Below are 18,342 nucleotides of genomic sequence, written 5' to 3' on the forward strand. Positions count from 1 at the left end.
ATGTTACATGCTTGTTTTTGTTGTAGTTTTTGTTGTTGTACTTTTTACCCCTTTTTCTCCTCAAATTGATAGTTACAGTCTTATCCCATCGCTGCAACTCCCATACAGACTCGGGAGAGGCGAAGGTCGAGAGCCATGCGTCCTCTGAAACACGACCCCGCTAAGCCACATTGCTTCTTGACACACTGCTCGCTTAACCCGGAAGCCAGCCGCACCAATGTGTCGGAGGAAACACCGTACAGCTGGCGACCGAAGTCAGAATGCATGCGCCCGGCCTGCCACAAGGAGTCGCTAGAGCGCAATGGGACCCTCCCCTAACCCGGATGACGCTGGGACAATTGTGCGCCCGCTCATGGGTCTCCCGGTCGCAGCCGGCTGCGACACAGCCTGGGATCGAACCCGGGCCTGTAGTGATGCCTCTAGCACTGCGATACAGTGCCTTAGACCGCTGAGTCACTCGGGAGGCCCCTAACATGTTACACTCTTACAAAAAAGGTGCTATCTAGAACCAAAATGCTTATTCGGAGTCATCATATGGGGACCGCTGCAGAACCCTTTTGGAACGCTTTTTTCTACATTGCCTTCAGAAAGTATTCACACCCTGTCACGACTTCCTCCGAAGCTGTCTCCTCTACTTGTTCGGGCAGGCTTCGGCATTCGTCGTCACCGGCCTTCTAGCCACTGCCACTCCTCTTTTATCATTACATTTGTTTTGTCTTGTTTTTCACACACACCTGGTTCATATCCCCTCATCAGTCTCTGTATAAGTATTCCCTCTGCTCCTAATGTCTTTGTGTGTTATTGTTTCCATGTGGAGGTGTCGCTAGCTCGGTTGAGCATTATGTAGTTTTATGGTTCTCCAGGCCATTCAGCGCTTGGAGAGGAGAGGACCCGACCTTGCGGAACCAGCTGAGGGACCGGATCCAGCCACCCACATACCAGCACCCAGTGGTATTCACCTGTCTCGACCGAGGGAATACGATGGGACAGCTGCCTGCTGCCAGTGTTTCCTCCCTCGTCTCCTTTCAACACCATCAGCCCTGCTTCATCGGATCGGGAGAAGGTGTCCGCCCTCGTCTCTTGCCTCTCGGGGAAATCCCTAGAGTGGGCCAACGCAGTCTGGAGAGAAGGAGGAGACGCGTTGGACAACTACAGAGAGTTCGCTCGCCTCTTCCGGGCAGTCTTTGATCATCCCCCCGAAGGAAGAGAGGCGGGCGAGCGTCTGTTCCATCTGAGGCAGGGGACGCAAGACTTTGCCCTGGAGTTTAGAACTCTAGTGGCTGGGTCTGGGTGGAACGAACGGTGCCTCATCGACCAATTCCAATGCAGCCTGCATGAGGACATCCGAAGGGAGCTAGCCTGCCGGGATACCACTCTGACCTTCGACCAACTGGTGGACATGGCCATCCGGTTGGACAACCTGGAAGGGGCCTGCCCGTTTCACCCCCCCTCACCCCGGCTCACGTTCCGATGGAGCTGGGTGGTGCAGCGTTCAAGAATAACTTTATGGACAGGTCTTTAGCTCTTAGTCTACGTATCACATTGGTTCCCCTGTCTATTCCATTGCCCATCAAAGCACTTGACAATCGATCATTAGGGTCAGGTTTTGTTAGTGAGGTTACAGCACCAGTCACTTTGATTACGCAGGAGACCCTTAAGGAGCAAATCACGTTTCATATTATTGAGGTGCTGGGCCTTCCCTGGCTAACACTACATGACCCCACCTTTTCATGGCCACAGAGGGCTCTCCCGGGGTGGTCGTGAGAGTTTCAGGGTAGGTGTCTAGCTGTTTCCGTTGGTGCGACCACGGTGGAAAGTCCAGACAATGCCTCCACAGTGCGTATTTCCCCCGAATACCTCGATTTGGCGCACGCTTTTTCCAAAAAGCATGTGACCAAATTACCACCCCATCGGGCGGGGGATTGTGCGATAAACCTCCGGTTAGATGCTGTGCCTCGCAGGAGTCATATATATCCCCTGTCGCAGGCTGAAATGGAGGCTATGGAGACATACGTCTCTGAGTCCCTGTGTCAGGGGTTCAAACGTCCCTCCACTTCACCCGCCTCCTCAAGTTTCTTTTTCGTGAAGAAGAAAGACGGGGGTCTGCGCCCTTGCATTGATTACCGTGCACTTAATCAAACTACCATTTGCTATAGTTACCCTCTACCTCTCATTTCCTCTGTGATCGAATCAATGCAAGGGGCGCGCTTCTTCACAAAATTTGATCTCAGGAGTGCGTACAACCTGGTGTGTGTCTGGCAAGGGGATGAATGGAAGACAGCATTTAGCACAACCACGGGGCATTATGAATACCTGGTGATGCCGTACGGGTTGATGAATGCTCCATCAGTCTTCCAGTCCTTTGTGAATGAGGTGTTTCGGGACATGCTTGGTCGCGGTGTGGTGGTCTACATTGATGACATCCTGGTGTATTTCGCTACGCGCGCTCAGCATGTGTTCCCTGGTTCGCAGAGTGCTTGGACGACTGTTGGAGCATGACCTGTATGCCTAGGCAGAAAAAGTCTGTTCTTCCAACAATCCGTCTCCTTCCTCGGATACCACATCACCACCTCAGGTGCGTAATTGGCCGACTCCAACCACGGTAAAGGAGGTGCAGCGCTTCATTGGCTTTGCCAATTACTATCGGAGGTTTATCTGGGGCTTTGGCAAGGTCACAGCCCCCATCACCTCTCTGTTGAAGGGTGGGCCGTCCCAGCTCCGCTGGTCTGCTGAGGCTGACAGGGCTTTCAGTAACCTGAGGGCTCTGTTCACCTCAGCCCCGGTACTGGCCCATCCCGATCCATCATTGCCGTTCATAGTGGAGGTGGACGCGTCCAAGGTAGGGGTAGGCGCTGTCCTTTCCCAACGCTTGGGTATGCCACCCAAGCTCCGCCCCTGTGCCTTCTTCTCTAAGAAGCTCAGCCCGGCAGAGCAGAACTATGACGTTGGTGATCGGGAGCTGTTGGCTGTTGTCGGAGCCCTGACAGCGTGGAGGCACTGGCTCGAGGGGGCTAAACACCCTTTCCTCGTCTGGACTGACCACCGTAACCTGGAGTACATGCGGGCAGCGAGGATGCTGAACCCTCGCCAGGCCAGGTGGGCCTTGTTCACCCGGTTTGATTTCACACTGTCCTATATACCAGGCACTAAGAACGTGAAGGCAGATGCACTGTCACGGCTGTACAACACAGAGGAGAGGCCCATTGACAACAACCCCATACTCCCGGCCTCCTGCATTGTGGCGCTGATGGTGTGGGCGGTGGACGCGGACATAGAGCGGGCGTTACGCACAGAGCCATCTCCACCTCAGTGCACAGCTGGGCTTCGGTACGTGCCGTCTAGTGTCCGTGATTGTCTTGTCTATTGGGCACACACGTCCCCCTCCTCTGGTCACCCAGGCATCGGCTGTACAGTGCGCTGCCTGACCGGGAAGCACTGGTGGACCTACCTTGGCTAAGGACGAGGGTGTATGTCTCCTCCTGCTCGGTGTGCGCTCAGAGTAAGGCAACTAGGCACCTTCCAGTGTGGTCCTCTGAAGCTCAGCTGGTAGAGCACGGCGCTTGTAACGCCATGGTAGTGGGTTCGATACCCGGGACCACCCATACACAAAAATGTATGCACGCATGACTGTAAGTCGCTTTGGATAAAAGCGTCTGCTAAATGGCATATTATTATTATATATTATATTATTATATTATATAAGTTACATCCCTTACCAGTTCCACAACGGCCATGGTCCCACTTATCGATCAATTTCTAACTGATCTTCCCCTCTCCCAGGGTAACACCACCATCCTGGTCATTGGAGACCGCTTCTCTAAAGCCTGCCGCCTCCTTCCTCTGCCCAGTCTCCCCACGGCCCTGCAAACTGCGGAAGCCCTGTTTACTCACGTCTTCCGGCACTACGGGGTGCCAGAGGACATAGTGTCTGACCGGGGTCCCCAGTTTACGTCTAGGGTCTGGAAGGCGTTTATGGAACGTCTGGGGGTCTTGGTCAGCCTAACCTCTGGGTTTCACCCCAAATCTAATGGGTAGGTGGAACGGGTGAATCAGGATGTGGGTAGGTTCCTGCGGTCCTACTGCCTGGACCGGCCGGGGGAGTGGTCGGTGTTCTTGCCATGGGCTGAATATGCCCACAACTCTCTCCGCCACTCCTCCACTCTCCTGTCACCATTTCAATGTGTTTTAGGGTATCAGCCGGTCCTGGCACCGTGGCATCCGAGCCAGACCAAAGCTTCTGCGGTGGACGACTGGTTTCGCCGCGCGGAGGAGACGTGGAACACCGCCCACGTCCACCTCCAGCGCGCTGTGCGTCGCCAGAAGGCCAATGCTGACCGCCACCGCAGTGAGGCTCCGGTCTTTGTACCGGGTGATCGAGTCTGGCTCTCGACCCGGAACCTGCCCCTCCACCTGCCCTGCCGGAAGCTGAGCCCGCGGTTTCTGGGGCCGTTCAAAGTACTGAGAGTGAACAAGGTCACGTATAGGTTGCTGCTCCCTCCTGATTACCGTATTAACCCCTTGTTTCATGTGTCTCTCCTCAGGCCGGTGGTGGCTGGTCTGCTCCAGGAGTCTGAGGTGCGGGAGGTCCCAGCGTACTCCGTCCGTTCCATCCTGGATTAGAGGCATCAGGTGGTGGGCCTTCAGTACCTTGTGGAGTGGGAGGGGTACGGTCCGGAAGAGCGGTGCTGGGTCCCAGTAAAGGATGTCCTCGATCCCTCCCTGTTGCGGGATTTCCACCGTCGCCATCCGGCTCGCCCTGCTCTGCGTCCTCCTGGCCGTCCCCGAGGCAGGGGGTACTGTCACGACTTCCTCCGAAGCTGCCTCCTCTCCTTGTTCGGGCAGGCTTCGGCATTCATCATCACCGGCCTTCTAGCCACTGCCGCTCCTCTTTTCATCATCACATTTGTTTTGTCTTGTTTTTCACACACACCTGGTTCATATCCCCTCATCAGTCTCTGTATAAGTATTCCTTCTGCACCCCATGTCTTTGTGTGTTATTGTTTCCATGTGGAGGTGTCGCTAGCTCGGTTGAACATTATTTACTTTTATCGTTGGGATATTCACCTGTGTGTTTTTGTTTTCCCAGTACGCATTGCTGCTAACTACTGTATTGGACGAATAAACCATATTCTGTGATTCACACCTCCTGCGCCTGACTCCGTCCGAATCATCCGCTACACACCCCTTAAATTTTTCCACATTTTGTTATGTTACAGCATGAATTTTAAATTGATTAAATTGAGATTTTGTGACACTGGCCTACACACAATACCCCATAATGTCAAAGTGGAATTATGTTTTAATAAATGTTTACAAATTAATAAAAAATAAAAAGCTGAAATGTCTTGAGTCAATAAGTATTCAACTCCTTTGTTATGGCAAGCCTAAATATGTTTAGGAGTAAAAATTTGCTTAACAAGTCACATAATAAGTTGCATGGACTCGCTCTGTGTGCAATAATAGTTTTTAGAATTATTTTTGAATGACTACCTCATCTCTGTACCCTTCACATACAATTACAGTATACAGAGCCTTCGGAAAGTATTCAGAATCCTTGACTATTTCCACATTTTCTAACGTTACAGCCTTATTGTAAAATTGATATTTTTTTAAATTATCAGCAATCTACACACAATACCCCATAATGACAAAGCGAAAACAGGTTTAGATTTTTTTGCAAATGTATTAAAAATAAAAAACATAAAATACCTTATTTATATAAGACCCTTTGCTAGAGACTCGAAATTGAGCTCAGGTGTATCCTGTTTCTATTGATCATCCTTGAGCTGTTTCAACAACTTCATTGGAGTCCACCTGTGATAAATTCAGTGATTGTACATGTTCTGTCAACTGTGGGACCTGTCTATAAGGTCCCACAGTTGAAAGTGCATGTCAGAGCAAAAACCAAGGCATGTCCGTAGAGCTCCGAGACAGGATTTTGTCGAGGCACAGATCCGGAGAAGGGTACCAAAAAATGTCTACAGCATTGAAGGTCCCCAAGAACACAGTGGCCTCCATCATTCTTAAATGGAAGATGTTGGGAACCAACAAGACCTTTCCTAGAGCTGGCCGCCCGGCCAATCTGAGTAATCGGGGGAGAAGGGCCTTGGTCAGGGAGGTGACCAAGAACCCGATGGTCACTCTGACAGAGCTCCAGAGTTCCTCTGTGGAGATTGGAGAACCTTTCAGAAGGACAACCATCTCTGCAGCACTCCACCAATCAGGCCTTTATGGTAGAGTGGCCAGATGGAAGCCACTCCTCAGTAAAAGGCACATGACAGCCCGCTTGGAGTTTGCCAAAAGGCACCTAAAGATTCTCTGGTCTGATGAAACCAACACTGAACTCTTTGGCCTGAATGCCAAGCGTCACGTCTGGAGGAAACCTGGCACCATCCCTACGGTGAAACATGGTGGTGGCAGCATCATGCTGTGGGGATGTTTTTCAGCGGCAGGGACTGGGAGACAAGTCAGGATCGAGGCAAAGATGAACGGAGCAAAGTACAGAGAGATCCTTGATGAAAACCTGCTCCACAGCGATATATATACAAAAGTATGTGGACACCCATTCAAATTAGTGGATTCGGCTATTTCAGCCATAACAGTTGCTGACAGGTGTATAAAACCGAGCACACCGCCATGCAATCTCCATAGACAAACACTGGCAGTAGAATGGCCTTTACTGAAGAGCTCAGTGACTTTCCACGAGGCATCGTCATAGAATGCCACCTTTCCAACAAGTAAGTTCGTCAAAATTATGCCCTGCTAGAGCTGCCCCGGTCAACTGTAAGTGCTGTTATTGTGAAGTGGAAATGTCTAGGAGCAACAACGGCTCGGCCACAAAGTGGCTCACAGAATGGGAACTCCTGAGTGCTGAAGCGCGTAGTGCTTACAAATCGTCTGTCCTCGGTTGCAACACTCACTACTGAGTTCCAAACTGCCTCTGGAAGCAACGTCAGCAAAATAACTGTTCGTTGGGAGCTTCATAAAATGGGTTTCCATGGCCGAGCATGGCACCATGGGTTTCCATGGCACCATGCGCAAAGCCAAGCACCGGCTGGAGTGGTGTAAAGCTCGCCGCCATTGGACTCTGGAGCAGTGGAAACGCGTTCTCTGGAGTGATGACTCACACTTCACCATCTGGCAATCCGACTTTGTCATTATGGGGTATTGTGTGTAGATGGGTGAGAAACATTTATTTTTTTATCCATTTTGAATTCAAGCTGTAACAACAAAATGTGGAATAAGTCAAGAGGTATGAATACTTTCTGAAGGCACTGTAAGAGTGTAGTAATTGAATAAAAGTTTCAAAGTAAAATAAGTGCAAAATTCAACATAAAATATAATACTTTTAAGTGCGGCTTAATTCACCACCACAAGTGTTCTAGGCCACAGCATTAGCAGACAGAGTGACTGCAGCGTTCTGGGGATGTGGACTGTTTGGACTGTTTGTAATGGCACAGGGTTGCAGCAGATACACAGCTCTGCATACATTATTGTCTGTTTGGTTTGGTTCTCTCTCCATACAGACCATGGTCCATTATTAAAGTCAAATGGCAGCGGAATGTTATTTTAAAGAGTCTTTCAGAGGAACCGTGTTTCAAAGACAGCGTGTTTGTCCTTCCATTGAACACAGCCACAGAGGAATTGTGTTTTATTTATTTTTCGTAATTTATTTCTACATCAAAGAAGTAGGAACATAAAACCGTTCCTGGAGTTTCCCAGATGTTTCAATATATTTTGTGTTCAGTCAGTATGTAGCCTATTTGCTTTGAGGTTCTCTCTATAAAGTAGCAATAACATAGCCTAGTTCCAGTTTCCTATCAAAAATATCCTATCATACCATTTGAAGTAGGTTTGAATAACTTTTGCATTAGGTTGCATGTTCCTCATCATAACCATAGCAACCTGTGGGTGTGTTTGCAACACGCTGCTCCCCTGTGGATACATGACAACCACCGCATTAACATTTTATTGGTAGTCCAAATTGGTCAGTATTGACTATAGCAGCAGTGCATTCGGAAAGTATTCAGACCCCTTGACTTTTTCCACATTTTGTTATGTTACAGACTTATTCTTAAATAAATAAAAATCCTCAATCTACACACAGTACCCCATAATGACGAAGCGAAAAAAGGTTTTTAGAAACGTTTGCAAATATATATATATACAGTGAGGGAAAAAAGTATTTGATCCCCTGCTGATTTTGTACGTTTGCCCACTGACAAAGAAATTATCAGTCTATAATTTTAATGGTAGGTTTATTTGAACAGTGAGAGACAGAATAACAACAACAAAAATCCAGAAAAACGCATGTCAAAAATGTTATAAATTGATTTGCATTTTAATGAGGGAAATAAGTATTTGACCCCCTCTCAATCAGAAAGATTTCTGGCTCCCAGGTGTCTTTTATACAGGTAACGAGCTGAGATTAGGAGCACACTCTTAAAGGGAGTGCTCCTAATCTCAGTTTGTTACCTGTATAAAATACACCTGTCCACAGAAGCAATCAATCAATCAGATTCCAAACTCTCCACCATGGCCAAAACCAAAGACCTCTCCAAGGATGTCAGGGACAAGACTGTAGACCTACACAAGGCTGGAATGGGCTACAAGACCATCGCCAAGCAGCTTGGTGAGAAGGTGACAACAGTTGGTGCGATTATTCGCAAATGGAAGAAACACAAAATAACTGTCAATCTCCCTCGGCCTGGGGCTCCATGCAAGATCTCACCTTGTGGAGTTGCAATGATCATGAGAACGGAGAGGAATCAACCCAGAACTACACGGGAGGATCTTGTCAATGATCTCAAGGCAGCTGGAACCATAGTCACCAAGAAAACAATTGGTAACACACTACGCCGTGAAGGACTGAAATCCTGCAGCGCCCGCAAGGTCCCCCTGCTCAAGAAAGCACATATACAGTGGAGAAAAAAAGTATTTAGTCAGCCACCAATTGTGCAAGTTCTCCCACTTAAAAAGATGAGAGAGGCCTGTAATTTTCATCATAGGTACACGTCAACTATGACAGACAAAATGAGAAAAAAAATCCTGAAAATCACATTGTAGGATTTTTAATGAATTTATTTGCAAATTATGGTGGAAAATAAGTGTTTGGTCACCTACAAACAAGCAAGATTTCTGGCTCTCACAGACCTGTAACAACTTCTTTAAGAGGCTCCTCTGTCCTCCACTCGTTACCTGTATTAATAGCACCTGTTTGAACTTGTTATCAGTATAAAAGACACCTGTCCACAACCTCAAACAGTCACACTCCAAACTCCACTATGGCCAAGACCAAAGAGCTGTCAAAGGACACCAGAATCAAAATTGTAGACCTGCACCAGGCTGGGAAGACTGAATCTGCAATAGGTAAGCAGCTTGGTTTGAAGAAATCAACTGTGGGAGCAATTATTAGGAAATGGAAGACATACAAGACCACTGATAATCTCCCTCGATCTGGGGCTCCACGAAAGATCTCACCCCGTGGGGTCAAAATGATCACAAGAACGGTGAGCAAAAATCCCAGAACCACACGGGGGGACCTAGTGAATGACCTGCAGAGAGCTGGGACCAAAGTAACAAAGCCTACCATCAGTAACACACTACGCCGCCAGGGACTCAAATCCTGCAGTGCCAGACGTGTCCCCCTGCTTAAGCCAGTACATGTCCAGGCCCGTCTGAAGTTTGCTAGAGTGCATTTGGATGATCCAGAAGAGGATTGGGAGAATGTCATATGGTCAGATGAAACCAAAATATAACTTTTTGGTAAAAACTCAACTCGTCGTGTTTGGAGGACAAAGAATGCTGAGTTGCATCCAAAGAACACCATACCTACTGTGAAGCATGGGGGTGGAAACATCATGCTTTGGGGCTGTTTTTCTGCAAAGGGACCAGGACGACTGATCCGTGTAAAGGAAAGAATGAATGGGGCCATGTATCGTGAGATTTTGAGTGAAAACCTCCTTCCATCAGCAAGGGCATTGAAGATGAAATGTGGCTGGGTCTTTCAGCATGACAATGATCCCAAACACACCGCCCGGGCAACGAAGGAGTGGCTTCGTAAGAAGCATTTCAAGGTCCTGGAGTGGCCTAGCCAGTCTCCAGATCTCAACCCCATAGAAAATCTTTGGAGGGAGTTGAAAGTCCGTGTTGCCCAGCGACAGCCCCGAAACATCACTGCTCTAGAGGAGATCTGCATGGAGGAATGGGCCAAAATACCAGCAACAGTGTGTGAAAACCTTGTGAAGAAAACGTTTGACCTGTGTCATTACCAACAAAGGGTATATAACAAAGTATTGAGAAACTTTTGTTATTGACCAAATACTCATTTTCCACCATAATTTGCAAATAAATTCATTAAAAATCCTACAATGTGATTTTCTGGATTTTTTTTCCTCATTTTGTCTGTCATAGTTGACGTGTACCTATGATGAAAATTACAGGCCTCTCTCTTCTTTTTAAGTTGGAGAACTTGCACAATTGGTGGCTGACTAAATACTTTTTTTCCCCACTGTACATGCCCGTCTGAAGTTTGCCAATGAACATCTGAATGATTCAGAGGAGAACTGGATGAGACCAAAATGGAACTCTTTGGCATTAACTCAACTCGCCGTGTTTGGAGGAGGAGGAATGCTGCATATGACCCCAAGAACACCATCCCCTCCGTCAAACATGGAGGTAGAAACATTATACTTTGGGGGTGTTTTTCTGCTAAGGGGACAGGACAACTTCACCGCATCAAAGGGACGATGGACGGGGCCATGTACCGTCAAATCTTGGGTGAGAACCTCCTTCCCTCAACCAGAGCATTGAAAATGGGTCTTGGATGGGTATTCCAGCGTGACAATGACCCAAAACACAAGGCCAAGGCAACAAAGGAGTGGCTCAAGAAGAAGCACATTAAGTTCCTGGAGTGGCCTAGTCAGTCTCCAGACCTTAATCCCATAGAAAATCTGTGGAGGGAGCTGAAGGTTTGAGTTGCCAAACGTCAGCCTCGAATACTTAATGACTTGGAGAAGATCTGCAAAGAGGAGTGGGACAAAATCCCTCCTGAGATGTGTGCAAACCTGGTGGCCAACTACAAGAAACATCTGACCTCTGTGATTGCCAACAAGGGTTTTGCCACCAAGTACTAAGTCACATTTTGCAGAGGGGTCAAATACTTATTTCCCTCATTAAAATGCAAATTAATTTATAACATTTTTGACATGTGTTTTTCTGGATTTTTTTGTTGTTATTCTGTCTCTCACTGTTCAAATAAACCTACCATTAAAATGATAGACTGATCATTTCTTTGTCAGTGGGCAAATGTACAAAATCAGCAGGGGATCAAATACTTTTTTTCCTCACTATATATATAAAATAAATACCTTATTTACATAAGTATTCAGACCCTTTGCTATGAGACCTGAAATTGAGCTCAGGTGCATCCTGTTTCCATTGATCATCCTTGAGATGTTTCTACAACTTGATTGGAGTCCATCTGTGGTAAATTCAATTGATTAGACATGATTTGGAAAGGCACGCACCTGTCTATATAAGGTCCCACAGTTGACAGTGCATGTCAGAGCAAAAACCAAGCCATGAGGTCGAAGGAATTGTCCGTAAAGCTCCGAGAAAGGATTGTGTTGAGGTACAGATCTGGAGAAGGGTACCAAAACATTTCTGTAGCATTGAAGTTCCCCAAGAACACAGTGAACTCCATCTTTCTTAAATGGAAGAAGTTTGGAACCACCAAGACTCTTCCTAGAGCTGGCTGCCCAAACTGAGCAATCGGGTAGAAGAGCCTTGGTCAGGGAGGTGACCAAGAACCCGATGTTCACTCTGAAAGAGCTCCAGAGTTCCTCTGTGGAGATGGGAGAACCTTCCAGGAGGACAACCATCTCTGCAGCACTCCACCAATCAGGCCTTAATGGTAGAGTGGCCAGACGGACGCCACTCCTCAGTAAAAGGCACAATACAGCCCGCTTGGAGTTTGCCAAAAGGCACCTAAATACTCTCAGACCATGAGAAACAAGATTCTCTGGTCTGATGAAACCAAGATTGAACTCTTTGGCCTGAATGCCAAGCATCACATCTGGAGGAAACCTGGCACCATCCCTACAGTGAAGCATGTTTTTCAGCAGCAGGGACTTGGAGACTAGTCAGGATCGAGGGAAAGATGAACGGAGCAAAGTACAGAGATCCTTGATGAAAACCTGCTCCAATGACCCTAAGCACACAGCCAAGACAACGCAGGAGTGGTTTCGGGACAAGTCTCTGAATGTCCTTGTGTGGCCCAGCCAGAGCCCAGACTTGAACCCGATCAAACATCTCTGGAAAGACCTGAAAATAGCTGTGCAGCTACGCTCCCCATCGAACCTGATAGAGCTTTAGAGGATCAGCAGAGAAGAATGGGTGAAACTCCCCAAATACAGGTGTGCCAAGCTTGTAGCGTCATACCCAAGAAGACTTGAGGCTATAATCGCTGCCAAAGGTGCTTCAAGAAAGTACAGAGTAAAGGGTCTGAATACTTATGTAAATGTAATATTTCATATCATAATTTTATTTTAATATTTGCAAAATGTTCTAAAAACGTGTTTTTGCTTTGTCATTATGGGGTATTGTGTGTAGATTGATGAGGGGAAAAAAATGATTTAATCCATTTTAGAATAAGGCTATCATAACAAAATGTGGAAGAAGTTAAGGGGTCTGAATACTTTCCGAATGCACTGTAATTACATTACTGACTCTAACACAGATGTTTCCTCTTAGGAAATTGTAGTTGAACGTTATCCTATCGCTGTTCCCCTCTAAGTGTTGGGAGGGAAGACATAGCAGATATGACTGAACAGCACCATTGGCAAACATGGCTAATTCTGAGATTGATATGCCTCTTCTGACTCCTCAGCAAAATTCAAATTCATAAGGTCCCTATTTGAAAGACTGCATACATTTAAACCATCTCCTCTCTGATATAATCAGTCACAGTCTCACCAAACCACAGTCTGGACTGGACTGGACTGGAATATTTGACATTGTAAAACATTTCCAGTTCACCATTAATTGCTGTGATTTTTTCCCCCATTTCCAGGACTGAAGCATCAGCACTTTGCCCGTCACAAAGATCCATCCAACAAATTGGAGGGTGGGTATATGGGGAGAGTTGCACAGACTAAAACAATATCACAAAGGTAATAGAAAATTACATGAGACAATTCTTTACTAAAAATCCTGAAAAAACATTGGTTAAGGGTTGAAAGAGGAGCGTTTCAGCTCTCTTCAAAGCACATTTCTGTTCTTTCCCACATAATTTGCACACAGTAAGACCAAATAATACAGTTAAGTCATAGTTTCAGAAAACCATGCTTCTACAGTCGTCTACTTTTTTAATCGTAATAATAGCTTTTTTTCTTGCTTGGACAATTAAAACTTCACAATAAAATAGACGACCTCACTTAATAATAATTACAGTTTTAATAATAATTACAGTTTTTGACCATCTCTCTCTCAAATGAGCAGAAAGCCATTTCAACAGAAAAAATAAGATTAGGAATCTCCAGGTCAACCAGTGTCCTGCTAACTGTTGTAAAATAAAATGCTGTAGGCTATATGGTAGAGCAGAGCTTACCTTGTACAGTACTTGGCAGTTGAGTGAACGGAGAAATGAGTTGGTGGGGAGCGTCTGCTATCTTTTATCCTCTCTCGTCACTGTGCTCCCTCTTCTCTTCAGAAATGTCAGATATGATTTAACTAGAGATTCCAGTCTCTTCCAGAACCACACATCGTCACATTGTTCAGCTCTTAATCATCACGTTCATCATCCTCAATCAATCTTTTCCCCCTGTGCCCTTGAAACTTTCAGGTAATGTACTGAAGCTTGCTTGCACCACCCTGTGCTCTGTCTGTTTCTCTCTCTCACATACACACATATTTTTGGGAAGTATGGTAGGGGGATTGTGTGAGGGGAAAGCCCCACCCTTTCTGTAAAAAGACTGTAATTGTGGTTGTGTGAGTGTGTGCTTGGGACTACTTGCATGAATGTGTGTGGCTTTGAGCCTATTTGAATGTCTACATGTGTGGAATTGTGGCATGCATGTGGGGGGATGTATTTGTATCTACAGTATATGTGTATAGGATTGTTGAGAATGTCGTGGAGGGGGATATACTGTATGTGTGCATGGGACTTTGTAGTTGTGTGTGTGCATGAGTAAGTTTGCATGTGTGTTAGGCGTTGACATGCTGACAGTGGGCTTTCAGTTGGGGTGGAGGGGCTGCCCAATGTGCTAATAACCAAAAGCCTGATCATGGGGGTGGAAGGGTAGGGGCTGGGGTTCTCACGCATGGCTCAGAGGCATACAGCACTAGGAATCAAACCTTCCAGATAATAACTAACTTCTGATGGAGAGGCAGGGGTATTAACATCTTCTCTTCCAATATTCCAAAGAAACTTCAATCTTCTGCAGAAATACAATTTTAGATCATTAGAGGTGAACAGTGGGAATCATCTGCACTTAATTAGACCTAAAGAAAGGAAAGTTGTATATGAACCTATTATTCTCATTAACATTCTTCTCTGTTGCTGTAAAAGGGAAATCCATCTGTTTTACGACTCATACGCAGAGTAAGGGCAGTGATACCCCCACTACACACTAAACAAGATAGCATGGGTAGAGTTAATGTATATCTCAACCCAGCAGCAGCGAGAACATTTACTTTATGTGACCAGCATTTTCAAAATACAGATGTAACAGATTATCATTAAGGAACATGCAAAAGAAAGGGTGTTATCTTGTCCTTTGTACAGGGTGTTTTTGCAGGGAAGTTGTATTAGTCAAGAAGAGCAATAGGCCAACTTATGTAGGTAATGGGTTGTGCAAGGTTTACACAGACAAACGTTTGTGTAGGTCCTGATACATTATCATTAGTGCTAGCCTAATTTTGGTCAGATTTGTTGCTACTGCTAAAATGCTGTGCACAGACAATTTTTTGGAGATTCCCTTTTGTGAATTGAAATGTTTGGATTGGCCAGTTTACAATGACTTCCTATTCACTGAAAATATTATGACGAATCAAACTCTAACCCTAACCTATGATGGCTGTTTTTAAGGCATAGTTCTCGTGACTTATGGTTATGGGTAAAAACCCAGTCTTGCTATTTCCTGTCCTGTGTTTGATGTGAACTATTTGAGTGTGTGTCAGTGATGTGAATAGTGTGATCTCTGCCCACTGTTATGTGAGCTCAATGTACTGGAAAGGCTTAATCACCGGTCGCCATAGTGATGAACTTGGGTGCTTTTCAGCAATTCATTCTGTTTTGTTCGTTGTTTGTTTTATATTAAATCACTTGGAATTGGTCATTAATTATCCAAAGTATTTTGTGTTTGTACTTTTCAGGTTTTATAACCCTTTTAGGGACTTTAGTGTACTTTTGTTCCAAGTACTTACACACTGTTAAAATGAAGTGTTTTGTAATACTAAAACTAATGGCAACTAAGCCAGAAACCTTAACTTTGCTGGAGTTTTGAAACGCATGGTTGTAAGGGGCTATGGGACAGATTTAAGGTGTTCTGAAACATGACATGGTGTGTTGTAACACCACTTAATCAAGAGTTGTGCTACACATTGCTTGATGGTTTTTGCGACTGCACTTGAAGAAACTTTCAAAATTCTTGACATTTTCCGGATTGACTGACCTTCATGTCTTAAAGTAATGATGGACTGTCGTTTCTCTCTGCTTATTTTAGCTGTTCTTGCCATAATATAGACCTGGTATTTTACCAAATAGGGCTATCTTCTGTATACCCCCCTACCTTGTCACAACACAACTTATTGGCTCAAACGCATTAAGGAGGAAAGAAATTCCACAAATTAACTTTTAAGAACGCACACCTGTTCATTGAAATGCATTCCAGGTGACTACCTCATGAAGCTGGTTGCGAGAAGGCCAAGAAAATGCAAAGCTGTCATCAAGGCAAAGGGTGGCTATTTAAAGAATCTCAAATATAAAATATATTCTGATTTATTTATTTGGTTACTACATGATTCCAGATGTGTTATTTCATAGTTTTGATGTCTTCACTATTATTCTACAATGTAAAAAATAGTAAAAATAAAGAAAAACCCTTGAATGAGTAGGTGTGTCCAAACTTTTGACTGGTAGTGTACCGCAATCCAGGGATGCGAAATGCATTGTACTCCGAATTGTCCCATTATCCCAACTAGTTTTTCCAGAAAACTGTCCTTTTCGTCCTAATACTAGGTAGCAGAAGCTACAGCAGCCATTTTTGAATGGCAGTGTCAGACAATCAGCTCCTTTGTTGTTCAACGCGACGTGCCATTCCACAATGGCTGCTTGGCTACTGGATTGAGGTACGTTTTCCGAGCCATATCTCGCACCGGCACCAGGGTGCGAAGCCTGTCCAACCCTAGTGCAGCTAGCTGTAAGTAGTGATGGGAAACCGAGGCTTTCTGAAGGCTTCAGCGCTTTCACCAAATTGTGCCAAAAAACTGTTCATTACACAGAGCTTCATTATCTGTTCACAAAGCACATTAGTGACATCTGCTGGTCAGCAATAAATAGCAGCGCGTGATTATCAGATAGAGGTATTTTTTACCCGTTGTTTTCATTATAACACGTGGCGCAGCGTTATGTCGTTGGCTTTAGTAGTCTACTCAGTTGGAATACTAAGTTCACATCATGCTTCCCTTTTTTGCCTTCAAGTTTACTATTTTTCAAAAACTGAATCTATGGCATTATTTAGGATGCTTAAGACAGAAGCTTATACTATACTAAATAAAACAAATTATTTGAACAACAGTGTAGAAAGAAAACAATTCTAAATAGTGTGCCTTCAACGGGATTCGACCCCATACCCTCACATCCATGAATGTTACATAGTTCCCTCATCTATCTACTAAGCTACCGGTTAGGTGAAACTTTTGTACAAAATCCTAACTGTATTTGTAAGTATGGTGTCCAGTAGAGGTCAGTGTTTGAAATCAGCTTGGAATCGGAAAAAGCACCGGAACAATGGCGTAATCAGTGGGATCTTGCATTTTGCAACACACGGTTTGAAAAAGCACGTGATCAAACGAAGCTTCAGACGTCATTGATGACGTACTGCTAATAAAGTCATTCACGCATCGGCACACATCTTCGAAGTTAGCTGCTTAGCGATTTCGACGCATGCCTCTGAGCGCCGGTATCAAACGTAACATCACTAGCTGTAAGCAAGCGGGTCTGATCTGCTGGCTAGTTCTTGTTGAGTAAATTCCTTTTCTGTTTCTTTCTTCAATGTAATAACATTTTGTACTCACATTGTCATTGACACATACTTTCTTGGATTCTTTTGGAGAGTTTCACCTCAGCGTTTGTTGTGCTCTTTCCTGAAGGACCGGAAAACAGGGGAGGCCCCCGCAAACTTGCCTGTTTTTATACTTGACCATAGAGTTTGCTAGTGGGCACACCAGACACAAATACCGTCTCTCCACCTCCATGCCCTAGACGGGGGGAATTCTAAACAGTAAAGCAGCACAATGTCTGAAGTTCAAATTTTGCCTTAAATCTAAACAATCTGATATGGGGGCCCAAGTTCTTCACACGGTACGTGGCTGTGTGGTTGAGTGGGTAAAATTCCAAATAAATGTGCCTTCTTACTGCCCCAAAAGTCCCACTTTCACTCCTTAATCTGTCTCCTCCTGTTTCTAATCTGTCTAAACAAAGCAGAGAAAAAATTAAGATAAATTGATTTAACATGGACTTTACATTTTTTTAGTTAAGTCCATGTTTTATTGAGTCCATGTTAAGTCTATCTCAAGTCTGAATCGGGCCCCATGTGCTCAGCGTAACAAGGGTGGTTCAGCACAACAGTTTTGTCCTGAAGACTGACTGAGTGGACTAAGACAGTGTTTTGACAAGCAGGAGACCCGGGTTCACATCCACCAGTGATGAAGGCCCATGTTACATCGGCTATACATAGCCCTCAACATTTCGATTGTAACATCATTATAATCTCACAATGGGCCTGGCAACAGTAGCCTATAATTAGTGCCATTGTCTACCCTAGGAAAAGTATTCAATTCCCAGTGTCTTCTTTAAAATGTTAATTAAAATAAAATCATCACCAATCAATATTTACGCTATAAACCATTGGCATTTCAAAACCATTTGATTGTATGAGACACAGTCTGCCAAAACATGCTTTTTGTGTTTTGATGCTGCCTTTTACATGCACTGAAACACCAAAAATGGTTTTCACAAGACTATCTTAAAAACACCAATATTCAAATTGAAGAACCACTTTCTGAATTTCCATTCTGTTTTCAAATACATTCAGCGTATTATAACACTTACATTGGGTT

This window comes from Coregonus lavaretus, assembly GCF_964263955.1.
Source record: "Coregonus lavaretus genome assembly, chromosome: 6".
NCBI classification, from domain to species: Eukaryota; Metazoa; Chordata; class Actinopteri; order Salmoniformes; family Salmonidae; genus Coregonus; species Coregonus lavaretus.